Source organism: Hippopotamus amphibius, chromosome X, assembly GCF_030028045.1.
Source record: "Hippopotamus amphibius kiboko isolate mHipAmp2 chromosome X, mHipAmp2.hap2, whole genome shotgun sequence".
Lineage (NCBI taxonomy): Eukaryota > Metazoa > Chordata > Mammalia > Artiodactyla > Hippopotamidae > Hippopotamus > Hippopotamus amphibius.
In genome coordinates, this window is record NC_080203.1 from 89103690 (window position 1) to 89120670 (window position 16981).

Sequence of the window (16981 nt, forward strand, 5' to 3'; positions counted from 1 at the left end):
AGGGAGTGAGCACACATCTTCCTACTCTGACATCTTGATTCTTCTCTCAAATTCTTGAAATTAGATCTCATCATTGACTTCCTCTCGATAATCCAACTGTACAACACAAATGTATTCCATCAGACCTAGTGCTTCTTCTTATTCTTGGAGGCAGTCAATAAAGTGGGACAAAAGCATATGGAAATCAAAAAGGCATTCACACAACATAAATATTTTGTGCTTTTTTGACAGTAAGAAAAGGGTTAAATACAGAGTTTCAAGGGAGGAACGCGACAATCGCCATTGTTTGAAACATATTATGGAGTTTTCAGGATCTTTGTTACCCAGTCATCCTTTCTATAGTCTAGCGCCCCCACCATGCCCCCAAAGGGATGCTAAAATTCCAGGCAGGAGAGATTGGGACCTTCCTGGGATCAGATCTAGTCTCACGCTGATAGGGTTTCCAATCCTAACTCTGATCTTGTAATTTCTCCGACTATTGCTTACTGTTTGGCCCCCCAAAGGAATGCCGGCTCAGGATATGGCAACACAAGCATCCATGTCTGAATCCGTTCAGATCTCCACCACGTGAGGATGACTGTCAGTTTCCTTCTAAGCACTGTTTCAAGAGCCTCTGAAACATTCTTTTGCTTTCCCGATGCATCTCTAGCTGGAGCTTTTCCTCTCTCCTGGCCTTCTGCCAGAAGCACCCCTTCTGGCAGAAGGCCAGGAGGGTTGGTACCCAGGCTGAGGGTCAAGGTACTGAGGCCCTTTACTAGCATCTCCCAGGAAGAAGGATGTGGGGCCCTGTTCCTCGCTGCAGGCATCCCAGAAACACTTGGCCTATGCCTCTGGCAGTATCAACATTCACGTCTGAATCCATTCTGATCTCTCTCACCTGAAGAAGAGATTCTGGCTTCCCTTTGAACTCAATAAGTTGTCATGGGTTCAAGGCATCTCTGTCTCACATGCCCCAGGAATGTTTTCTTCCTCTGAGGGGACGCTGACCTTTCCCACCACCACCTTTGCAGGGTTTTCTCATCTCTGTATCACTGATGGAGCAACCCCGCTGGCAGTGAGGCAGGGCAGTTGGTGCCAGGGCTAGGGTTCAGGTCGCTGAGGCCCATCATTAGCAGCTCTGAGAACGAAGGATGAGGGGCTGCTGTGACTCCCTGGGAAGCCTCTTCAGAGCTCATCAGGGATGATTCAGAAATCAATGCCATGTTACATTTCTGGAGTCAATCCATGGAAGCCCAGTCCATGCTACAAGCTCCAGTGGGCCCCTGGGTCTGGACAGGAAGGTGAAGATGAGGTTTCTCCAAGAGCTAGAAGGTTGTAAGGGACGTGTTTGGTGAGAAGAACCCAGACTGCAACAAATGGTGACAACACATGAAAGAAAACCCATTATTACTCATCTTAGTTAACCTTTCTGTGCCTCCACTTCCTATGTGTAGAATGGGAGTAGTAATGGGATCTATCTCCTAGGCTTGTTCTGAGGATTGCATGAGATAATATATCTGAAGAGCTTAGAATAGTGCATGGCACACCATAAGCATTTCAGAAACAGTAGCTGATATACTGTCTTTTGCATGCCAACTCATGTAACAGGTGTCTTGTAGTGAGTAATACTAATTCCTGGCTTACTTTCCCCCATCCGTTCTCAGATATAACTCTAAGTGTCATTAATAGGCAATAATAATCTACTCTTTCTACAAGGATTTATATAACTTAATAGGGCAGAATTTCATTAAATCCCAAGAGTGTGCACCCTGGAGCCTCCATTCTTTTCACTTTTCACCCTCACGACCATTGGCTTGAGTTGCTGTCCAAACAGCTGCTCAGCTGCCTATAGAAATCCTTCCATGACTTGCAGCAAGAACACGTGTGAACTTACTTTTCTCTAACTGAAATTTAAGATGTGGTTTTTAAAATCTTGGCACATGGGTCTCCAGCAAGGGGCTTTTCTGTGACTATGAGGGGGTCTCTCCCTCTCTTCTGGGGTATCATACATACATTCCCAGAAGTGGCACCCAGAGCCAACACTGTTAAACAACCTAAAACATTACCCCTCCTTCAACTACTGTTTTCTCTGATCTACCCATTAATCCTCCTGAGATGACCATCACTGAACCCCACATTTTGCATACTGGATTTCCAGGATCTTTGTCCTTTCACTTTAGCTTGCACACCACTTCCCCAGCCAAGCTGAGTAGTGAAAACTTGCTCTGTTGCACAACGTGAGGATTATATGAGCCAAAGAGTACAAAAGCTGGGTGTCCCTTATGGCAATGGGCATATAACTAACTCAGTTTACAGGTGGTAATGTGGATGCAGTGGAGTTGGACCCAAGCCTTGGTCTGACTGTGCATCAAACCCTCACCAGGCTGTTCCCTCTTGACCTTTATGTCAGTTCTGCAGCCACACTCAGAGCTGATGCTCAGCCTCCTATACTCCCCTCCCTTATGCCCACTCAGGTGTATACCCAGTCATATTCTGCCTTATATCCCTGGAATAGATGATAGAAGCAGAAGGCATTACTGTTTGTGTTCTTGGGCAGTGGACAATCTATTCAGACACAGAAAACTCACAGACATAAGTGAAGAGGGGACCACAAGGAAGTGTGGAGTTATTTGCCACTGTCAAGATGCTTTCAGCCTCCAGCACTTTAATTTTAAGGCAACATCAAGGAAATAGAAAGAGTTGGACTTGGTGATTGTGGCTGGCAGAACTCCAAGAATGAATCCCCAGTGGCCCTCACCCTTGTATAATTCCCTCCCTGGTAAATGTAATGGGACATTAGTTTTGTGATTAATCAAAAGGGAAATTATCTGGGCAAGCCTAATCTAATCACTTGAGCCCTGTAGAAGCAGAGGGCTTTCTCTAGCTGGTTAGCAGAAGGCAAAGTCAGAGAGACTTGAAGCATGAGAAGGACCCAACGAACCACTGCTGGCTTTGAGGATGGGGGGGAGGCACATGCAGAAGCCAGAGTGAGGCCTCTAGGAGATGAGAGCAACTCCCCAGTGACAGCAGGCAAGGAAGCAGGAATGGCAGTCCTACAACCTCAAGGAATTGAATTCTGCCAAAAACGCGAACTAGTGTGGAAGTGACTCCTCCCCACAGCTTCCAGAGAAGAGCCCAGCCCGGCCAACATCTTGACTTCTGGCTAGCGAGACCCTTAGCAGAGAACTCTGGACTTTGGACCTATGGAACCGTGGGATAATTAATGGATGTTTTCTTAAGCGGCAAGTCTGTGGTAAATATTTTATGCAGCAAGAAAAAAACTGATATGGTGATCTATGAGTAGATTGTCACTCTCTATACCACCATGAGAGATTATTCTTATCATAAAAGATCCTGATTCTCTTCATTCTGGGGTAACTGACCCCAACTTTCTCCTCCCCAACTCCTTGCAGAGGGAACTTTTGCCTCTGACTGAAATTAATCTGTTCTTCAAGCCTCCTTTTCCACCTGTTGTTAGAAAACTCATGAGTCATTTCCAGAAACACTCCAACTAATGGCCTTTCAGTCATTTCAGCTTTAAACTCAAGAAAATTCTGGATTCTTGTCTGCAGATACAGCAATTTCTCTCCTGATTGTTGGGCAGCAGCAGTAGGGGCTTTTGGCAATAAGGGGAGCACTGGAAATAACAGAATGTATACATACATATATGCACATGTGTTTGTAAACACACACACACACACATATTTTAAAGGTCATGTGAGTGCTGCAAAACAAGCCAGGAAACTCCTGCATCCAAAAAGTTACAGACAATCTGTGCAAGACAGAAGATTCAAAACTCTAACCAAAACCTAGCATAGGAGAAGGAGACTGCTGCACCAGGGGGAGGTATTGACCAATTTTGGGAGTGGCTAAAGGATGGTCTAAGCCCAGAGTTCCAGGACAGGGCAGCAGAGAGGGGCCTTCAGCAAAATCTGCTCACTGCTTGGGAAGTGGCAGTGCAGGAAACAGTGGAAAGCAGAGGCACCTGCCCACAGGTGTGAACACCTGCCTGGTGGCCTCATATAGGTATTTGGAACACAGTCAGGTCCCTAGTTCAGGTGCTGCAATAGGAACAAGAGCCAGATGAGCTGAGCAAAGTGGCTCTGTTTCCCTGAAGGGGAAGAGGTGGAAAGCAGATGACCCTGCTTCAAAGTATGAGGCTTTGCATCTTGGAGTTTATGCCCCTGGCTTATGTGCTCTGGCACTGGCCCCACAGTTCATTTCCCAACCACCCTTACACCCCACGGCTCCTTTCAGAGAGTCTCCCTCACATCCTCTACCCCAGGTCAATTTGGAGACATCCTCAGGGGTTTCTACTGTGAAAAATATTTGCCTGCCTTAGGGAAGAGTCTGACTCACACATGTTGGACTCACCTCCATGGGGGAGAACTCTCGTCCTTCTTTCACTTGGCTGTCTGTTCCATCCAAGAAAAGTCATTCAGCAGTTTCTTCAGATCCTCCGTCCACTTCAGAACAGTGATTCCCTCATTTCACCCTTGAGTTCAACAGTGTTTCCTCATGACAGCCATGAGGATGTGTCTCACAGAGCTCCTACTACATGGAGCATATTTCATGGAGGGCCCCAGCTGCTGAACTGTGCAGTCCTTGGTATGCCCAGCTTTGAAAGCCATCACAGGTTCTGTGTCAATGCCAAGCCTCCCATGAGCTGCTCCAGGCCAATGACTGAGTGTTGTGGGGATATTAAGGTAGACCCAATCCTGGGAGACACTGTGGCTCAAGCTCCGCCCCCCCATGAAGGCTATTGCCAAACTTTCCTTACACTGCACAGCAGTCTAGGACACCTCTAGACAACTCCCCCTCCCCCCACCTTTTCAGGCTTGCATCTCAGTCTGATGGATCTGCCCACCTTCTCTGGGCTCCTCTCTACTTTCTTCCACCCAGTCACTTTTCTTAACAAAATCTTTACATGTTAATCTTGCCTTAGCATCTGCTCCTCAGAGGACTCAGACACACATACAAACCCATTCCCTATATAGCATTTCTTGCCATTTTTCTTCGCATAACTCATTTCTCCTTGTTGTTGACACTTTCCCCAAAAGTATCCAACTCCTGTTGCCTCAAAAATAACTCGTTTCCCAAATAGCTGATCTACCTTTTAAGAACTCTTGCTGAAGGGAAGGAAGTGCAAGGTAGCCCCTGAAGTCCTGCCATCACCTTTGTGATGGTCAAACAGTTCCAGTGTAGTGAACCAAGACTTCTCTAGTTGAGTTAGCCCAAGTGTCCTTCTCCCAAAACAGTGAAAATTAGACTTGATGGGGAAAGATACAGTCCCCAATACATCTCAATATTTGAGCTGCAGCTTGCTTTCACAAGAGTGCTGACCTAGGGGTGATCAATAGGAAGGGCATGGATGGGAAGAAAGGAAGGCAGGTAATTTTTGTCCTTAGTGATATGGGAGAAGAACAATAATGCAACATGGAGGAAGAAATTGAGCAAGCCAACCTAGCTTTAGTTTTAGAATGTTAAAATTATCATGTGGGTTTTAGAAGACTTCAAGTCCGTAGAATGGACTGGAACCATAGGACATTGGATGAAATTCCTAATTTTTGGAGTGAGAGTCCTCACCGCTTATTGATTTTAAGAGTTCCTTATTTCTATATCAAACCCACAAAATTCGAATACCTCTTCTGTTCAATGTACAAAGAAACAGCAATCCCCCAATTTTTGTTCTGAAAAAGCTTGGAATCTAGTCAAAGAGATAAATCCAAGGAAAGCTAATTGACCAAAAAGTGTAAGTAGTTTAGAATAGCAGAGGGGAAAAATATATATATAGGATAGTGAGTGGTTACTTGCCTAAACTATTGTACATTTATTTTCCATAGAAGTTGTCTTAGTCAGGGTTCTCCAGAGAAACAGAACCAATAGGATATATATTGCTCCAGTCCTGCAAGGTATTGCCACCTGGCTGGTACTGTAACTGAGTCTTCAAAAGGCCATTCCACCATTTTATCAAGACAGCTGCTTTGGGATGGTGGGGAATATGGTAAGACCAGTGAATTCCATGAGCATGGGCCCATTGCCACACTTCAACTTTTGCTGTAAAGTGAATTCTTTGATCTGGGGCAATGCCATGATGGTGGGAAGGCATTCTGTAAGGGTACCAATGGCAGTTTTGGCAGAAGCACTGTGTGCAGGGAAGGCAAGTCCACATTCAGAGTAAGTGTCTATTCCAGTGAGGACAAAATGGTTCCCCTTCCATGATGGGAGTGGTCCAGTGTAACCAACCTGCCACCAGGTGGCTGGCTGATCACCCCGGAGAATGGTGCCCTATAGGGTGCTCAGTGTTGGTCTCTACTCCTGGAAAATGGGTTATTCAGCGGTGGCCGTAGCCAGGTCAGTTTTAATGAGTGGAAGTCCTTGTTGCAGAGCCCATGCACAACCCCCATTGCTGCCACCTTGGCCACTTTGTTCATGAGCCCATTGGGCAATGAGACAGGGGTGGCTGGGGAAAGAGGCTGACTGGTGTCCACAGAATGGGTCACCCTATCCACTTGATTATTAAAACCCTCCTTTGTTAAGGTCACGCTTTACTGAGCATTCACATGGGATATAAATATCTTCATGGGTTTTGCCCGTTCACAGAGGTCTACCCACATAACTCCTCCCCAAATTTTCTTGTCACCAATTTTCCAATCATGTTCCTTCTAAGTGCCTGACCATCTGGCCAATCCATTGGCCACAGCCCATGAATCGATATGTAATCACGTGGCTGGCCATTTCTTCTTCCACGCAAAGTGAACAACCAGGAGCACTGCCCAAAGTTCTGCCCACTGGGGGGAATTTCCTTCACCACTGTCCTTCAGGGATGTCCCAGAGAGGGGCTGTGGTGCTGTGAAGTGTCCACTTTAGGCTGGTGTCTGCATATTGTGCAGAATCATCTGTGAACCAGGTCCGAGACTTTTCTTCCTCTGTCAACTGAGCATAGGGAGGCCATAGGTGCAGTCTAGGGGAGAGAAGGCAGCGTAGGAGGAGTGGGGACCGTGGACATTTGGGCCACTTCGTGTAACTTATCTGTGCCTTCAGGGCCTGCCCAGGCCCGATCATGTATTATATATACTAATTCCATTTGATGTTGGAGTGTTGCTGTGCACGCCCAATTGGGCTTGGTGGGTCAGATAATGCCTACTTCATGACAGGAAGCTCAGGTCACGTGGTAACTTGGTGGCCCGAGTGTTCATTCTCTACTAAGGCCCAGTAGCAGACCAAGAGCTGTTTCTCAGAAGGAGAGTAGTTATCTGTGGCTGATGGTAGGACCCTGCTCCAAAATCCTAAAGGCCTGTGCTGTGATTCACTTATATGAGCCTGCCAAAGGCTCCAAACAGCATCCTTATCTGTCACTGACAATTCAAGCACAATTGGACCTGCTGGATGACATGACCCAAGTGACAGAGCAGCTTGCACAGCAGCCTGGACCTGTTGCAGAGCCTTCTCTTGTTCTGGGCCCCACTCAAAACTAGAAGATTTTCGGGTCACTTGGTATATGGGTCAGAGTAACACGCCCAAATGAGGAATATGTTGCCTCCAAAATCCCAAGAGTCCCAGTAGGCATTGTGCTTCTTTCTTGATTGTAGGAGGGGCAAGATGCAACCACTTGTCCTTCAGCTTAGGAGGGATATCTCAATATGCCCCCACCACTGGACCCCTAGAAATTTCACTGAGTTCTGAGAGAAATCACTCTGTAAATGGGGTCCTCCTCAGGTGTAGGGTGGCTTTGGACACATGGGATTTGGAAATGTCAGACCAGGAGGCACACAATGCCTTTTAAAAGCAGTAAGTAATCAGTTTGATTTGAGGGTTCCTGGAAGACAAAGAATAGTGGGAAATGGAGCTGAAAGAGTCCCTTGGGGCCATAAAAGACTTGACCACCAAGGTAAGATTAAATGGTAGGGCTCATTTAGATCTAACTGAAGATGTGACCCAAATGGTGTCTGCATCAGGTTAATCTGACAGCAAAGGAAAGGATAGACTAGAGAGGGCAGAGAATGTTTTCACATCCATTAGGGTATTACTAGATTAATCTAAATGTGAGATTATCATGACCTAAATTTGAGAGCTGGTAGTGACAATTGAAAGGCTCTAGGGAAGGGATATCCAAGGAACAATCACAAGGTCATGGAAATCCTAGGACATTTGGGGGCATGGTGGTGGCGTATACTAAGATATATAGGAATGTGAGCAAGCAACATTTTTGGTAGTGGAGATTAATTTAGATTTAGCTATACTGATTATGAGTTGGCAGTGAAACTTACCAAAGCAAATGTTCAGCAGGGAGCAGGAAATGCAGAACTGGAATTCAGGGCAGTGGTGAGGACAAAAATACAGACTCAGTAGTGTGCATAAGCTTAGAAGCAATGTTTGAAAGAAGAAAAATCCCAAGGCAGAGAGCACAGACTGAGGTGAGTATAGGACCAAAGACTGGACCAGAGAAATATTTGCTGGGGTGGGGGTGTGGTGAAGAGGAACAGCTAGCAAAGAATTCCATGGTGGGCTCAAACAGGCAAGAGAAAAAATAGAAAGGCAGAACATCAGAGAAGGGAGGGAGGAAGCTCCCATGAGTGGTGGTTAATAGGGCTCCATGCTGTTGAGAGCTAAAAGAGGGTAACTGAGGAAAGGCAGCTACTGTATTTATTAAGTCACGTGTGAAGTTAATCAAATTAAGCTTGCCTCTCCATGGGAATAAAGAAAAGTGTTATGAAGTAGTAGAAAGCAAACAGTGAAATTTGACAACACTGCTGACTCCAGTCGTTCGATCACACTGAACATCCATGCTCAGGAACATTATTGCAAAGCTATCACACTAAAATAGCCCCAAATTGCTTGCCAAAGCTGCAGAATAATGGCATTGCTTTCCTTTCTTCTTCTGACATAGTTCTTTGCCTTTTCATGCGGCCATAGAACAAGTTCCACAGCGTGGCTGCTCAGATCAAGTTACAATCAGAAATTCCTGAAAAAGATCTGGAGCTGGACGGTGGTCTCTCAGCATCTCCATACCCGCTCTGCTGCCAGTTTTACAGCGTGCTCCATCTGGGTTCTAGTTCATTCCAGCCCTGTCCCTTCTGCTCGCATTCCCTATGTTCATCCAGCAGGTGGCAGGAGTCAGCCTGTGCCAGTAGTAGGTGTAGCTTAAAAGATTTCTGGTGACAGTCACAATAGTTTTATAGGGTATGACTTCTTTCCTGATTTATCAAGGTCCTTCTTTCAAGATGTTCGATATTCCCTGCCTACCTTTGTTATCCAGCATATCCTTTCATTGGCCCTCCCTAGGGCAACCATTTTGCATGAAATCAAGTTGCTTCTCAAATGCCAAGCTGTGTCTGGGCAAGCTGTAGCTCAGGCCCTGTGCTTTATAGTCACTTTGGGCTGCTATAACAGAATACCATAGGCTGGGTGCATTGTAAACAGCACAGATTTATTTGTCATGGTTCTGGAAGCCAGGAAGTCTAGGACCAAGGCATGGGTAGATTTGGTGTCTGGAGAGAACCCTCTTCCTGGTGGCTGTCTTCTAGCTGTGCCCTCACGTGGAGGAAAGAGGGTTGAGGGTGCTCTCCGGGGTCTCTATTATAAGGGTACTAACCACCTCCCGAAGGCCCCATCTCCTGATACCATCACTTTGGGGGTTAGGTTTCACCATATGAATTTGGGGAGTGGGGCACACTCAGTCTTTGGTAGCCTGTATTCTATAATGCAATTCGGAGAGAGTGCTTCTCTCCAAGTCCTAACAGGCTTCCCATTGGCCAGAAAGGCAGCCACTTAACTTCTCAGCCAGCCATGCCATGGTGAGTCTGGCCTGTCTTCAAACTTTGGTCCTTAAACATGGAATAGGGAAGGGTAAGCTGAGGGAGAATGAAGCACCCAGAGCCCTCTTTGTTTTTACCTTTACTAAGGGGATTTGTTAGAGGAAGATCATTTCCTCCTGTAGGTGCTGGTATCAAGGCTCCACTTTGTTCACTGAGGTAGTTGGTGGCCACAATTCGAATCAAACACTTTTCAACATTTTGCCAGAAGGCCTGCGGCCTGATCCATCCCTGCTGCAGTCCATTTGCTTTAATCCACTCTGGAGACCATCCCAAAGGTGAGTGCTCTAGCTCACCTTCCCTTTCTGGTTCATCCAACCAATATTTATTGAGGGCCTACCATGTGCTCTAGGGATACAGAACCAAACCAGGCATATATGTATCTGTGTGTGTGTGTGTGTGTGTGTGTGTGTGTGTGTGTGTGTGGAGGTCAAAGTCTAGAGGGGAGGCAGACATTACACTTGTAAATATGTAGATGTCTATTTTATTTCAATGTTGATGATTGCCATAAAGCAAAATTACGAGTGGCCTTGGAAAGAGAGACCCCACCAAGCCTGGTTGGTCAGAAAAAGCTCTCCTGTGGAAGTGACATTTAAACTGAAATGTGAAGGTTGAGTAAGAGTTATCCAGGTGAATAAGGCAAGGAAGGAAATTCCAGGCAAAAGGAAGAGCATCTGCAAAGGCCTGAGTCAAGAAGGATCTTGATATATTTCAGAATCTGAAAAAAAGCCATTGAGGCTGAGGGCTATTGAGTGAGGGGAAATGTGGCATGAGATGAGCCTGGAAAGATAGGTAGAGGCTTGATAATGTAAAGCCTTGTGGACTGAGCTAAGGATCTTACACATTATCCTTAAAGCAATGGGTAGTCTTCCCTAGCCATCCAGGCCCCTTGTGCTTCCTTGCTATATATCCCCAAACATCTTATACTTGCATTTTGCATCATTTATCACACTTGAAATTAAACAAATGCTTGCATAAGCATGCTTAATCACACAGACGATCGTAGGGTTTGGAACAGGAGAGTAATGTAATCAAAACTACAATTTAAATTTATAAAAATTTAAATGCAATTCAAAATTTGTGCCACAGTGGTGGGACTAGAGTGGATGCTGGGAGGTGACAATCAGGCTCTTACAATACTCCAGGTGAGATAAAATGGTGGCCGACTAGTAGCAGGAGTGAAGATGGAGCTAACTGGACAAATCATAGACCTACTTCAGAGGAGAGGATTTAGTGATGGCTTGGCTGTGGATGGTGTGGGAAAGGTGTTGTCAGAGTTAACTAGAAATCCATATGGTTAGAGGGGGAAGATGATAAGAAAACATTTGAAAATGCCAAGTTTGAGATGACTGAGATCTTCAAATGGACAGGTAGAGTGAGTGGGGGATTATATGGGCCTGGAAGAGAGAAGCAAGAAGTCAGGTCTGGCGACACACATTTGGGTTTCCTTGGCATCTGGATATTATTTGAGGCAATGGCATCACCAGTGAGAAGAGGAGATGACCTAAGACTCTGCCCTGGGGAATTCCAAAATTCAAAGATCAGATCGAGGATTCAGCTAAATTGACAGGGAAGAAAAAGCCAAGGGTAGAGGGAAAACAAATAGAAAACAGATAGGACATGGTGACAGCCATGTAACCATTTTAGGAGAGAGAAGTGGTAGCACACTCTAATCTCAGGCTTGCTTTACCTTTAAACTAGGGCACCACTTCCTGATGTCTCAGTTTCCTCTCTACCCTTACTTATAACAACACCACAGTCCCCTCTCTTGAAAGCTGAGTGTTGGCCAAATTGTCATAGTGTTACATAACAGAAGTACCATGGACCTTGGAAGGGTCTCTGTGCTACACAACTCCAGAGGCCACCTTCCACCTAGAAGGCAAATATGAATGGGGCCTCCTAGAGCTGTACAGCCTAGTGCAGTGCCATTCGTGAGACGTCATTTGTCCACAGCAAATTTATGTACTCTAGGGGCAGTCTTCTGAATAAATGAGTCTTAGAAATTAACATAGGTCCAGACCCTTGAGCTGAAAGGGAGAATAGGCCTGAGTCGGTTGTTAGAGGATAAGCCTACATTCACTACTAAAAAATGGCCCTTTTATTGGCTGCGGAAACCATGTCATCCTTCTCAGCGTGGAACAAGGGCTTTCTGGGTGCTAAGATAAAGTGCTACTGGATACTCTTGATTTGATATTTCCTTGAAAGAACTGGCTAAGCATTCTTCTTTCTTTCAGGCTCTGACAAAAAGACTCCTTCTCCAGTAGCTCCAAAGAGCTCCTGATTTTACCTTTGCAGGTTGTTGAAACCAGTGTCAGCAATTCCACTCCAAATAAACAAACCCAAATAAATAGATCAAGCATGTCTCTCTTCCTCTGGCTTGAGAGTCCTCATGACATGCCTTCTGATGCCACCTGAGTCAGTGTGGCCAGGGTCCATTTGCCAGCTGTGGCTTCTCCGTGAGAGGTCAGCAGTTACTCCTTGTGAGCAGAGCTTCCCTTCAACCTCAACCTTAGATTTTAAATTGAAGGTTACACTGGGTAACTTCCTGGCTTTCCTTCCCTCTGATGACTCCTGTCCACCCAAAGAGGTCCTCACCATGCAGGCCAAAACCTCTGCCTTTAAATAGATTTATAGCTCCTGGGACTATGCAGGAAATGCTCCAGAATCACTCCATGGTAGGCATCAGGCACATTGTGTGCTGTACTTGGGCAGAGCTGCAGAGCATTGGAGAGCTTATGCAAGGGTGACAGGATGTCCACAACAATATCAAAGAGCACACAGTTCTTTTCATGGCCAGATGCTGTCAGTCAGTGGGAAAACAGTGCTCCCATTTAAAGAAATGCATTGGGGGCAACCCAAGGAGCTCTGAAAACCACGGAGGATAGGAAAAAACAGGGCCAATGAAAAGTGGAGGAAATGGATCTTACTCAAGCTAAGTGGCAGGAAGTTAAAAGACATACTCCTAGGTCTAATGGGATACTGAATCTGGAGTCCAGGGGTTGTTAAAGTGAGTGACATGTAAATTTATACTTTCCATGTTCATCAGCTAATTACCACCTTATCTTACTTTATTATACTGCAGTTCTTATTCCACACAGTTACTTTCATTGTACCCCTGAAAGATGGCACAGATAAAAAATTATTTTTCGTGCATTTTAGTTAAATTTTATAAAGAATGTATAAGAAGAATCTTGGATTCTTTTTTTCCCTTCCATCAGATGAGAATGAGTGGAAGACTTTCTTTCTGGAGAAGACTATACACTTTCTGCTCTTCAACCTAGACATTGAGTCTCCATTGGTGTCTTAAGAAGTGGCAACTGAATTTGTAGTGTTGTCAGTAACAGAAAATTTCCCATTGCTTATAACAATACTGTAGCCAAAGGAAGCACGGAAATTGCCAATCAGAAAAAGTGCACCAGTGTAGGATCCCATGCACAGTTTAAGCAGCTGGACCACTTTTGCACAGCTGGTCTCAACATAATTCTTTTAGCTTAAACCAAATCTAAAATGGGGCCGAATGGCTTCCTGGTCAGGATATTTGGCTTTTATCACCTGTTCTTGATTCATGGATGCAACCAGTCTTGTCTTTTAGATGATATGTATCCTGGGCACAGCCACTAGCAAGGACAAACAAGGAACTCAGGAAGAGACAGAGCCTGGTATCAGTCAGTATCAGCTCCAAGATCTGACTCACTCTGCAGAGGCTCAAGTGACACGATTACAGAAACTTCATTTGAAAACAGAGAAAAATGCTGCCAGATAGAAAGGAATAAAAGTTTAGGAAATCATTCAACACTCCTGTCTAATGTGTGGCTAAGTACACAGCAAACTGTTGCCTGGAGGAAATTACTTAATGACTATTTTATTCCATAGCAATAACCAGGTGCTGTTTAGGAGGAACAAGAGTTCTGTGTTAATTAGGGAATCACAGAGTTAATTGTCACTCGTCTAAAGTGAAAACCACAAGGTAAAACCCAATGCCACCTGCCGGGGACCAAGGAGAGATTGAGGAAAAGCTTCACTTAACCAAGGGCTTGGCTTCTGTTAATCGAAGAGGTTCACACTTTATTATCATCCAAGGGAGACTGAGTTGCTAGCTCAACACCCAGGCATATAGGCCTTGTAAAGTTAAACTCATCTGGATTTACCAAATGTCACTTATAGGGACAAGTTGCCAACTTGACAGCTTTTTTGTTATTTCAGCTATCCTGATGCATACATTCCTTCCTGTTCGGCTTATGCCAGGAAAGGAAATCAATCAGGTTGGAGGCCATGAATTGACAATTGTGAGATTGCAGGAGGTGCTGAAAGGCTACATGTTCCATATATTAGCTGCCTATGAAAAACTTTCAGAAGAAAAACAGACTAAGGTTGGCATTGGAACTTCTTCCATCAACACACACACATGCACACACAAACCACCATCACCACATCACATACCACACAACAACACAACTGACTTTTCGCTGGGTTTCGGTGTCCACTTCAAGAATTCAAAGTTTTTGAGACCACTTAGCCCATATGTCAGAAGTCAGGTCCTGTAAAAATACCCAATTAGTAGTCATCTCTGGCTCCTGCTCTAATGGTCAACCTGGTCTTCACCACAAAAGCAACTCAGTAATAGAGGAAAGGTGGTCTGTTTGAAAGTGCGAAAGTTTTGGTTCTCAACCCTGGCACTGGTTCTTGCCCACTATGTGTCTTTCAGCAAATCATTAACCCCTCTCCATTTCTTCAGGGTCAGATGTGGTCATGAGGATAACCTGCTGCCAGCCTCGCCCTCTCTGCCTGTGAAGTGGAGAACCTACACCACACCTACCTCAGTGGTTATTGTGAGGGAACCACATAGTGTGTGGCACATAGTGAGTTCTCAAGTAAGGGCAGTTCCTTTCTCCTCAACCTCCGTTCTCACCTCACCTTCTATGAAGCATCCTATTCTCACTTTCTATTTCCACTTCTGTAGTGACATGTTTCTAAGACAAGGTCCAATCTCACCTCTTGAGTTAACCTGGCTCCCCTTCTTCAAACTCCTAATTTTGGATAAAATCCAGAGACATCTCTTCTTCTTTCTTCTGGTGTTCTTTGAAAATTCTTCTGCAGAGCAGAGACACCTAGTTTTGAAAGGCTGGGTTCCATCCCTGCTATTAAGTATTGAGTTTTATTGTAAGACCAAAGGACAAAAACTGACCTTTTGTTAAATAGTTAAACTAGCTATTTGAGTCTAGAAAGCCATTGCTTCTGAAACATTAACCTCTAGCTTGTCCAGAGCAGGAATATATTTATTATGCCCATATAACAAGACACCCCTCATAATCAGTGGGGACGAGAGTTAAGTTCAGAAAGAAGGTGCATTTCCAATTATGCAGAATAAGGCACTGCAACTACTTAATGATCTACACTACCTCAAAGTTGCCCTGACAATCTAGGGCAAAGCAGTGAAAGTCAGTGAAGCAAACAGGACTCTGTCATAGCCCCATGTTCTGTACTGTTCTCCTAATGCAGACACTTCCAAATGCAAGGAGTCCTCTGGTCCTGTGAGCTCTGTTAATTGGACAATAACATGTTGAGCACTTTAGTTTGCTCTGTTTCTTCTCTCTCATATTCTATTTGGATTGGTGACTGGCTCAATGAACCAGTTCACCTCCTGGAGTGGTATATTTTACTCCCAAAACTGCACAACATACTACCGTTGATGTGAATTCAGGTCATGTAAAGGACGCGCTGGCTGGGCCCTGAAATTTCCTGTTCATGTTACTGATATCCCTTCACCCTATTATGGAGTTCTCACTTCTTCTACTGAGCAAAACAAGCACTCAAAAGGCTGGCTCAAACAGAAGTGCCCCCCAAAAGCCCAGGTCCTGGCAAACAGCAAGAGGTTCATCCCTGTTCATCTTCCTCCATCTCCCACCAAATGACTTGGTTAGCTCCCCTTTTCTTTTTCTTTCTTTTCTTCCAGATCTTTATTGGAGTATAATTGCTTTACACTGTTGTGCTAGTTTCCACTGTACAACAAAGTGAACAGCTGTATTTATACATATATCCCCATATCCCCTCCCTCTTGTAGCTCCCCTTTTAAATATTTGGGAGGGAGGAAAGATGGCGGCAAAATAGAAGGACATGGAATGCATCTCTCTCCACAAATGCATCAGGAATACATCCAAAGATGCAATAATTCCCAAAGGAAACCGGCTGAACACTAACAGAAGACCTTGGACACCAGAAAGGACTACAGAGATCCTGGCATAACTGCATAGGACAGAAAGAAAGGAGGAAAAAAATAAACGGAGAAAGAGGAGGGGAGGAAAAAGAAAGAGACGGGTCCTGCACCCAGGGGCGGTGGGAGCTGAAACAGAGGAGAGAATACCAAATTCAGGGAAACCCCCCTTATCTGATGGGGAAACCCCCTCCCCAATGGGGAATTTGATTGGGTCAGAAGGGAGGCGTTTGGGGCTGTCCAAAGAGGGTGAAGTGGCCAATCTGTGGCAGACAGGAAAGAGTGAGAAACATACAGAGTGTCCATACCATGGTTCTGCATGTCCCGGGCTGAGACATGTGTTCACAGCTGTACAGGGCGTCTGGGAGCAGGAATGTGGGAACTGGGAATCAGAGAACTGGCCCAGGGTGAGAACCATTGTTAGCTGTGGGGAGGTGGACTGAGGGGACAGGAGGGAAGAAATCCAGAGCAAGGAATGCCTACCACAGAAAACTGGGCTGCCATGGTGGTGGGGTGCTACTGCTGAGTCACAAGTTGGGGGAGGAACCACTGTTGTAGCCTTGCTTTCAGTACCTGCGACAAACAAAGGGAGGCCCCCTCTGGCCTTGGCTGTTGCAGTCGACAAGGGATAGGAAAAGCCCCTTTGGAGGCTGGCCTGGTGTGCCTGCAGCCGACAGCCAAAAGAAGTCAGCAGAGTGGGCCATCACTGGAGACGTTGCGCTTACACCCCAGCCCACTAGCTTCCCTGTGCTATAGGCGGCGCTGCCGCTGCCAGGGCTCCCATGACCCAGGCAGGGCACTACTGCTGACTCACATGTAGGGGAAGGAGCCACTATTGTACCCTTTCTCTCCACAGACACCTGCACCTACAGACGAGCAACAAAGGAAGCTCCACCAGTCACAGAGTAATACAAAGAAGCCCCCGAGCACTGGCCCTCAGGTGCCTATGCCGGTTACCAGTAAAGAACCACACTAA

At 45.5% G+C, this 16981-nt stretch overlaps 2 pseudogenes; one reads left to right on the top strand and one right to left on the bottom strand.

Moving 5' to 3' along the window:
• Positions 1 to 580: 580 nt before the first annotated feature.
• Positions 581 to 4439, bottom strand: LOC130842005 (protein FAM156A/FAM156B-like; annotated as a pseudogene).
• A 3383-nt stretch (positions 4440 to 7822) lies between these two features.
• On the top strand, positions 7823 to 16981 carry LOC130841511 (conserved oligomeric Golgi complex subunit 1-like; annotated as a pseudogene).